The sequence below is a fragment of the Budorcas taxicolor genome, chromosome 6 (assembly GCF_023091745.1).
Source record: "Budorcas taxicolor isolate Tak-1 chromosome 6, Takin1.1, whole genome shotgun sequence".
In the NCBI taxonomy this organism is placed as follows: domain Eukaryota; kingdom Metazoa; phylum Chordata; class Mammalia; order Artiodactyla; family Bovidae; genus Budorcas; species Budorcas taxicolor.
The window spans coordinates 74,200,695-74,209,849 of NC_068915.1; the positions used below are offsets into that span (position 1 = coordinate 74,200,695).

General features: G+C 38.0%; 1 non-coding gene across 1 annotated transcript; it reads right to left on the reverse strand.

Annotated features, from left to right (window-relative positions):
• Nucleotides 1–6,783: 6,783 nt before the first annotated feature.
• On the reverse strand, nt 6,784–6,855 carry TRNAW-CCA (transfer RNA tryptophan (anticodon CCA)). The gene has a single exon. It is a non-coding gene; the product is annotated as a tRNA-Trp (tRNA).
• Between the last annotated feature and the right edge of the window lie 2,300 nt (nt 6,856–9,155).

Genomic DNA, 9,155 nt, shown 5'->3' on the forward strand with positions numbered 1-9,155 from the left:
TCCTTATACATCATCCTTATCCACACAGGTAAATTTATCTAGCATTTTTAATAAAAAGACTTTGCTTCTAGTAGCTAATAACTTCCAAAATGAAGTTTTGCTGTGCTTATTAATTAGAAATTTATGCTCCATTTTTATTTTAAATATTGTGCTGTATGTGTTTAACTACTTCATAATCCTAGAAACTTGTGTAGTCTTCATTTTTTTGAGATGTCTTTGCTTTTGTAGCATTATATGCCCTAGCAAGCATACATACCTTTCACTTTGTTGTAGATGCTGGTAGATTTCAGCATTGCACTCTCTGATCATTGGAGTGAGATGATCAGAACTTTCCTGGTTTACTTAAGAAGAAGAAAGTCTTTTGAGTACACAAATTTGAATCACCTTGGTGCAAGAGCCACACTGTCAAGACTTAATGGATTTCTTAACAGTAGTCTTTCTGTATAATGCTTTTAACTGTGATGTGAAAACTAGTCTTTTCTCCCCTGGGAAACTGACCCATATACCTGTGATGCTTAGAAGATTTCATTCTCCCTGAGATGCCAGTCAGACTCCTCTAATCCAGATGTTAGGTCAGGCCAAAAAAAAAAGAAAAGGAAAGAGCTAAATCAATAAATTATATCTAAGACATGCTTTCTATCATCACCTAGGTATCCAAACTTTTTAGAGAGAAAACACATGAAAATCTATTTTTGAGAGTTTTCATAGAAAAAGTTGAGGAACACTGTGTATATGTGTATATTTAAGTGTGAGCTAATTATAGTAATGTGCTTCTAAGTCATCCACAATGACATCATTAAAAATTTAGTTTTGCTTATTATTGTTATGGAGCTATATATCCAAACAGGAAATTATCATGTAAGTGAAGACCAGATCAAAAGATTTACAGAGGAAAAATTAGAAACTAATTGTGCCTGATAAATTTTCACTGTTGATTTTTTCTTAGCCATCTTCCATTCACTTGTGGTTTATTAATGTGTTTGAAACAAGAGGGAAAGGGACAGGGCACATCCTTTGAAAAAATGACATAGCCATGTTGTTGCTCAGTTGCTAAGTCATGTCCACCTCTTTACAAACCCATGAATTGAAGCACACTAGCCTCTTCTACCCTCCACTAGCTCTCAGAGTTTGCTTAAATTCATGTCTATTGAGTTGGCAATGAAATCTAACCAACTCATCCTTTGCTGTCCCCTTCTTCTCCTGCCCACAATCTTTCACAGCATCAGGATTTTTTCCCAATGGGTTGGCTCTTTGCATCAATTGGCCAAAGTATTGGAGCTTCAGCTTCAGTACCAGTCTTCCCAATGAATATTCAGGGTTGATTTCCTTTAGGATTGACTGGTTTGATCTCCTTGCTATCCAAGAGTCTCTGAAGAGTCTTTTCCAGCACCACAATTCAAAAGCATTAATTCCTTGGCTCTTGATCTTCTTTATGGTCCAACTCACACATTCTTATATGACTACTGGAAAAACCATAGCTTTGACTATATGGACTTTTGTCACAACGTGTTTTCTATATTTAATATGCTGTCTAGGTTGGTCAGAGCTCTTCTTCCATGAAGCAAGTGTTGCTTAATTTCATGGCTGCAGTCACTGTCTGCAGTGATTTTGGAGCCCAGGAAAATAAATTTTGTCCCTGTCTGTTTCTACTTTTTCTGCTTCTATTTGCCATGAAGTCATGGGACCAGATGCCATGATCTTAATTTTTTTTTTAATGTTGAGTTTAAGCCAGCTTTTTCACTCTCTCTCACCCTCATCAAGAGGCTCTTTCCTCTTCACTCACTGCCATTAGACTAGTATCATCTACATATCTGAGGTTGTTGATATTTTCCTGGCCATCTTAACTCTGGCTTGTGATTTATCTAGTTTGGCATTTTGCATGATGTACTCTGCATGTAAGTTAAAAAAGCAGGGTGACAGTAGAGAGCCTTGTCATAATGCTTTCCCAATCTGGAACCAGTCCACTGTTCCACTGTTCCAACTACTGCTTCTTGATCTGCATTCAGGTTTCTCAGGAGACAGGTAAAGTGGTCTGGCACTCCCATCTTTTTGAGAGTTTTCCATAGTTTGTTGTGATCCACACAGTCAAAGGCTTTAGGATAGTCAATGAAGCAAATGTTTTACTGGAGTTCCCTTGCTTTCTCTATGATCCAGTGAATGCTGGCAATTTGATTTCTAGTCCCTCTGCCTTTTCTAAACCCAGCAATTGGACATAATAAAGACTGGTTAGAAACAACTATTAATGGGTCCAAGATGATGGAAGATTTTACTTCTAGTAGACTTTGAGCCTTATTATATGTTCACTGTAATACATTAGCATACCCAATTACAGATGACATGACAGTCAAGAGGCTAACCATAAAAGACCAAAAACAGTCACTGGCCCAATTCATAAAAATCCCTGCCCCTTACCCCCAAATATTTGGAATAATTATACCACTGATGAAATACCCAAGCCCTTAACAAATAACCAGACCATATTTCACAGTCTCACAATCTAGTGGAGTGTGTTTCCCCAAAGGCCATTCTGCCTTTTGAGATGGGCCAAATTCTATCTGTGAAATGTGTATCTCTCTAAATAAATCCATTTCTAACCTCTCACTTTGTCACTCACTGAATTCTTTCTGAAATGAGACATATGAACCCAAGTTTCATTAAGTACTGAGGGGAAGTGTGTGATCACAATGAAAAGACCATGAGTTCAAGTCTTATCTGAGTTGTGCCTTTTCGTGTTCATATTCTAATTTCTTTAGTGATCCTTTTCAGTCTTTACTTCTAAATATTTTTCATTACAAAAATAAATGATATTGCATCATTTACAACTTGAACTTAAGGAAATAGGTGTACCATACTTGTTCATTTTCTTCCAAATCCATTAATCTAAGTGTATTCACTTGAATGGTATATTTCTAAATAAAATTAAATATATTTTCTCATGGTGAATAGAGTTATCAAATAGAATACAGGATACTATGATAAATTTACATTTAAAACAAGCAATTGATATTTTTATTATTATAAATATGTTTCAGATAATGAATGGAACATTAGACTACCTTCTTCCATAGTGGCTGTATCAGTTTACATTCCCACCAGCAGTGCAAGAGCATTCCCGTCCCTCCACACCCTCTCTAGCATTTATTGTTTGCAGGCTTTTTGATGAGGGCCATTCTGACTGGTGTGAGGTGATAGATCTCTGCAATTTTTTTTTTTAGGTTTTTTTTTTATTATTAACTCTTTTTTTGTTTGTTTGTTGTTTTTTTTTTTTTTTAATTTTACTGTATTGGTTTTGCCCTACATTGACATGAATCCACCACAGGTGTACATGAGTTCCCAACCCTGAACTCCCCTCCCACCACCCTCCCCATATCATCTCTCTGGGTCATCCCAGTGCACCAGCCCCAAGCATCCTGTATCCTGTATCGAACCTAGACTAGCAATTCGTTTCTTACACGACAGTATACATGTTTTAATGCCATTCTCCCAAATCATCCCACCCTCTCCCTCTCCCACAGATTCCAAAATTCTGTTCTTTACATTTGTGTCTCTTTTGCTGTCTCACATACAGGGTTATCATTAACATCTTTCTAAATTTCATATATATGTGTTAGTATACTGTATTGGCTTACTTCACTCTGTATAATCAGCTCCAGTTTCATCCACCTCATTAGAACTGACTCAAATGTATTCTTTTTAATGGCTGTGTAATATTCCATTGTGTATATGTACCACGGCTTTCTTATCCATTCATCTGCTGATGGACATCTAGGTTGCTTCCATGTCCTGGCTATTATAAACAGTGCTGTGATGAACATTGGGGTACACGTGTCTCTTTCAGTTCTGGTTTCCACAGTGTGTATGCCCAGCAGTGGGATTGCTGGGTCATAATGCAGCTCTATTTGAAGTTTTTTGAGAAATCTCCACACTGTTCTCCATAGTGCATTCCCACCAACAGTGTAAGAGGGTTCCCTTTTCTCCACACTCTCTCCAGCATTTATTGCTTGTAGACTTTTGGATCATGGCCATTCTGACTGGTGTGAAATGGTACCTCACTGTGGTCTTGATTTGCATTTTTCTAATAATGAGTGATGTCGAGCATCTTTTCAAGCGTTTGATAGCCATCTGTATGTATTCTTTGGAGACATTTCTGTTTATGTCTTTTTCCCACTTTTTGATTGGGTTTATTTGTGTTTCTGGCATTGAGTTGTGTGAGATACTTGTATATTTTGGAAATTAATCCATTGTCAGTTGTTTCATTTGCTATTATTTTCTCCCATTCTGAGGGTTGTCTTTTCACCTTGCTTAAAATTTCTTTTGCTGTGCAAAAGCTTTTAAGTTTAATCAGGTCACACTCATTTACTTTTGTTTTTATTCCTGTTACTCTAACATCTAGCTTTGATTTATGTCATCGAGTGTTCTGCCTGTGTTTTCTTTTAAGGGTTTTGTAGTTTTCGGTCTTACATTTAAGTCTTTTATCCATTTTGAGTTTATCTTTGTGTATGGTGTTAGGAAGTGTTCTAATTTCATTATTTTCCATGTAACTGTCCAGTTTTCCCAAAACCATTTATTGAAGAGGCTGTCTTTGCCCCATTGTATACTCTTGCCTCCTTTGTCAAAAATAAGGTAACCCAAAGGTGCATGGGTTTATTTCTGGCCTTTCGATATTGTTCCATTTGTCTATATTTCTGTTTCTGTGCCAGTACCGTACTGTCTTGAGTACTGTAGCTTTGTAGTATAATCTGAAGTCAGGACGGTTGTTTCCTCCAGCTCCATTCTTCTTTCATAAGACTGCTTTGGCTATTTGGGGTCTTTTGTGTTTCCATATGAATAGTGAAAATTTTTGTTATAGTTCTGTGAAAAATGCTGTTGGTAATTTGATAGGGATCACACTGAATCTATAGATTACATTTGGTAGTACAGTTATTTTCACATTTTTAATTCTTCCTACATATTAGCATATAATATCTTTCCATCTGTTTATGTCATCATTGATTTCTTTCATCAGTGTCTTATAATTTTCTGTGTACAGTTCTTTTGTCTCCTTAGATAAGTTTATTCCTAGGTATTTAATTCTTTTTGTTCCAATAGTGAATGGGATTTATTCCTTAATTCTCTTTCTGGTTTTTCATTGTTAGTATATAAAAATGCAAGTGATTTCTGTGTATTGATTTTGTATCCTGCACCTTTCTAAATTCACTGATTAGCTCTAGTAATTTTCTGATATGAACTTTAGGGTTTTCGATGTACAGTATCATGTCATCTGCAAACAGTGAGAGCTTTACTTCTTCTTTCCCAATCTGAATTCCTTTTATTTCTTTTTCTTCTTTGATTTCTCTAGCTAGGGCTTCCAGAATTATGCTGAAAAACAGTGGTGAAAGTGAACACCTTTGTCTTGTTCCTGATCGTGAGAGGAATGCTTTCAGTTTTTCAACATGGGGATTAATGTTTGCTGTAGGCTTATCACATATGGCTTTTAGTATGTTGAGGTAGGTTCCTTCTATGCCTATTTTTTGAAAAATTTTAATCATAAATGTCTGCTGAATTTTGTCAAAGGCTTTTTCTGCACCTATTGAGATGATCATATGATTTTTATCTTTCAATTTGTTAATATGGTGTATCACATTGTTTGATTTGCATATATTGAAGAAGTCTTGCATCTCTGGAATAAACCTAACTAGATCACAGTGTGTGAGCTTTTTGATATGATGCTGAATTCTGTTTGCTAAAATTTTGTTAAGGATTTTTGCATCTATGTTCATCAGTGATATTGGTCTGTAGTTTTTTTGTGTGCATTGTCTTTGTCTGGGTTTGGTATCAGGGTTTTGTGGTCTCCTACTATTATTGTGTTCCTGTAAATTTCTCCTTTTATGTCTTTTAATGTTTGTCTTGTGTACTGAGGTGGTGCTATGTTAAGTGCATAGGTATTTACATTTGTCATGTCTTCCTCTTGAATTTAACCCTTGATCATTATGTAGTCTCCTTTCTCATCTCTTGTAATCTTCTTTATTTTAAGGTCTATTTTGTCTGATATAAGGATTGTTGCTCCAACTTTCTTTTGTTTCCCATTTGCTGTAATATATTTTTCCGTCCTCTCACTTTCAGTCTGTATGTGTCTTTAGGTCTGAAGTGGGTTTCTGGTTCAGTTCAGTTCAGTCACTCAGTCGTGTCCAACTCTTTACGAACCCATGAACCACAGCACTCCACGCCTCCCAGTCCATCACCAACTCCTGGAGTTTACCCAAACTCATGTCCATTGAGTCGGTGATGTCATCTAACCATCTCATCCTCTGTTGTCCCCTTCTCCTCCTGCTTTCAATCTTTCCCAACATCAGGGTCTTTTCAAATGAGTCAGCTCTTCATATCAGGTGGCCAAACTATTGGAGTTTCAACTTCGACATCAGTCCTTCCAATGAACACCCAGGACTGATTTGCTTTAGGATGGACTGGTTGGATCTCCTTGCAGTCCAAGGGACTCTCAAGAGTCTTCTTCAACACCACAGTTCAAAAGCATCAATTCTTTGGTGCTCAGCTTTCTTTATAGTCCGACTCTCACATCCATACATGACTACTTGAAAAACCATAGCCTGGACTAGACGGACCTTTGCTGACAAAGCAATGTCTCTGCTTTTTAATATGCTGTCTAGTAGACAGTGAGTGAGTAAGTGAAGTCGCTCAGTCGTGTCCCGCTCTTTGCGACCTGATGGACTGTAGCTTACCAGGTTTCTCCATCCATGGGATTCTCCAGGCAAGAATACTGGAGTGGGTTACCTTCTCCAGTGGGTCTTCCCAACCCAGGGATCGAACCTGGATCTCCTGCATTGGAGGCAGACGCTTTAACCTCTGAGCCACCAGGGAAACCATGTGTGTGTGTGTGTGTGTGTGTGTGTGTGTGTGTCTTGTTTTGTATCCATTCAGCCAGACTGTGTCTTTTGTTTGGAGCATTTAATTTATTTACATTTAAAGTAATTATTGATATATATGTTCCTATTTCCATTTCTTAATTGTTTGGGGTTGATTTTGTAGATCTTTTTTCTTTTATTGTATTTCTTGACTATATAAGTCCCTTTAGCATTTGTTGTAAAGCTGATTTGGTGGTATTGAATCCTCTTAACTTTTGCTTGTCTGAACAGCTTTTTATTTCTCCATCAATTTTGAATGAGATTCTTGCTTGGGTACAGTAATCTTAGTTGTAGAATTTTCCCTTTCAATACTTTAAATATATCCTGCTGTTCCTTTTTGGCCTGTAGAGTTTCTGCTGAAAGATCAGCTGTTAGGCATTTGAGGTTTCCCTTATATGTTACTTGTTGCTTCTCCCTTTCTGATTTTAATATTCTTTCTTTGTATTTAGTTTTTGTTAGTTTGATTAGTATGTGTCTTGGCTTGTTTCTCCTTGGGTTTATCCCTTATGGGACTCTGTGCCTCTTCGACTTGATCAACTATTTTCTTTTCCTGTTGGGGAAATTTTCAACTATAATCTCTTCAAAAATTTTTTCATACCCTTTCTTTTTCTCTTCTTTTACTGGAACCCTTATATTTGGAAGAGTTGACTCATTGGAAAAGACTCTGATACTGGGAGGGATTGGGGGTAGAAGGAAAACGGGACGACAGAGGATGAGATGGCTGGATGGCATCACTGACTCGATGGACGTGAGTTTGAGTGAACTCTGGGAGTTGGTGATGGACAGGGAGGCCTGGCTTGCTGCGATTCATGGGGTCGCAAAGAGTCAGACACGAACGAGTGACTGAACTGAAGTGAACTGATATTTGGAATATTTATGTGTTTGACACTGTCCCAGAGGTCTCTGAAACTATCCTCAGTTTTTTTCATTCTTTTTACTTTATTCTGCTCTTCAGAAGTTATTTCCACCATTTTCTCTTCCAGTTCACTGATTTTATTCTTCTGTTTCATGTATTTTGCTATTGATTCCTTCTAGAGTATTTTTAATTTCAGTAATTGTGTTGTTTATCTCTGTGTTTATTCTTTAATTCTTCTAGGTTTTTGTTAATTGATTCTTGCATTTTCTTCATTTTGTTTTCAATGTTTTTGATCACCTTTATTATCATTATTCTGAATTCTTTTTCAGGTAGTTTGCCTATTTCCTTTTTATTTATTTGGACTTCTGTGTTTCTAGTTTGTTCCTTCAAGTGTATAGTATTTCTCTGCCTTTTTTTTTTTTTTTTTTTTTGACTCATTGTGCTTGAGGTCTCCTTTTTCCAGGCTTCAAGATTGAATTCTTTCTTCCTTTTGGTTCCTGCCCTCCTAAGGGTGGTCCAGTGGTTTGTGTAAGCTTCATATAGGGTGAGATTTGTGCTGAGTTTTCTGTTTGTTTGTTTTTCCTCTGATGGGCAAGGCTGAGAGAGGTGGTAATCTTTTCTGTTGATGATTGGATTTATATTATATTTATATGTTCATTTTTGGCTGTGGCAGCTCTGCCCCAGTGAGGGTTGAGCATAAAGTTGGGGCAGTTGCTTGGCTTGTGGCTACCCTGGTGACGCCAAGTGTGCAGGGACACGGACTGCCTCCACCACAGGAGTTATGGCCCTGTCAGAATCCTTTTCTGAGCCTCTTGCAGCTGGTGATCAGAAAGCCTCTTTTGTTAGTTTTCCTCTGTAGCTCAACCCAGTCAGGCACTTAGAAGGCTCTCTTGCCTGGGGTCCGTTTCTCTTGTTTGGTGTGTCAGACACGTAGATGGGCCACACTGGCTGGGGCCCTACTCTGTAGATTGGGGCATCAGGTAAATAAAGGGTCATCCTGGCTGAGGTTTTACCTTGTAGTTCAATCTGTCAGGCATTTGATGAGACAGCCTCTCTGTTGTTCAGATGCCAGTGCTGGTATGGGGAGAGAGAGACTATGGTGATGACTCCACATCCTATGTGTGACTCAGCAGTATCACCTTGCTTCCTTGGCTGCCCAGATTTCCTCCATGGGCATTTCCCACCATAATCTTCTTCCTCACATCCCCTCAATCAATCTCTCTACAGTCAATAGCAGCCTTCACCCTGGGATTGCTCCACAGTCCCTAAACTCTAGCTTGCAGCTGCTGTGCCTTCCAGGGGACTTGCATCCCTGTCCAGGGTACATATGGATAGGGCAAAGACTGTCTGATTCTTACTCCATTTACACTGCCACAGATCAGTTGTTTCACTCTCAGCCT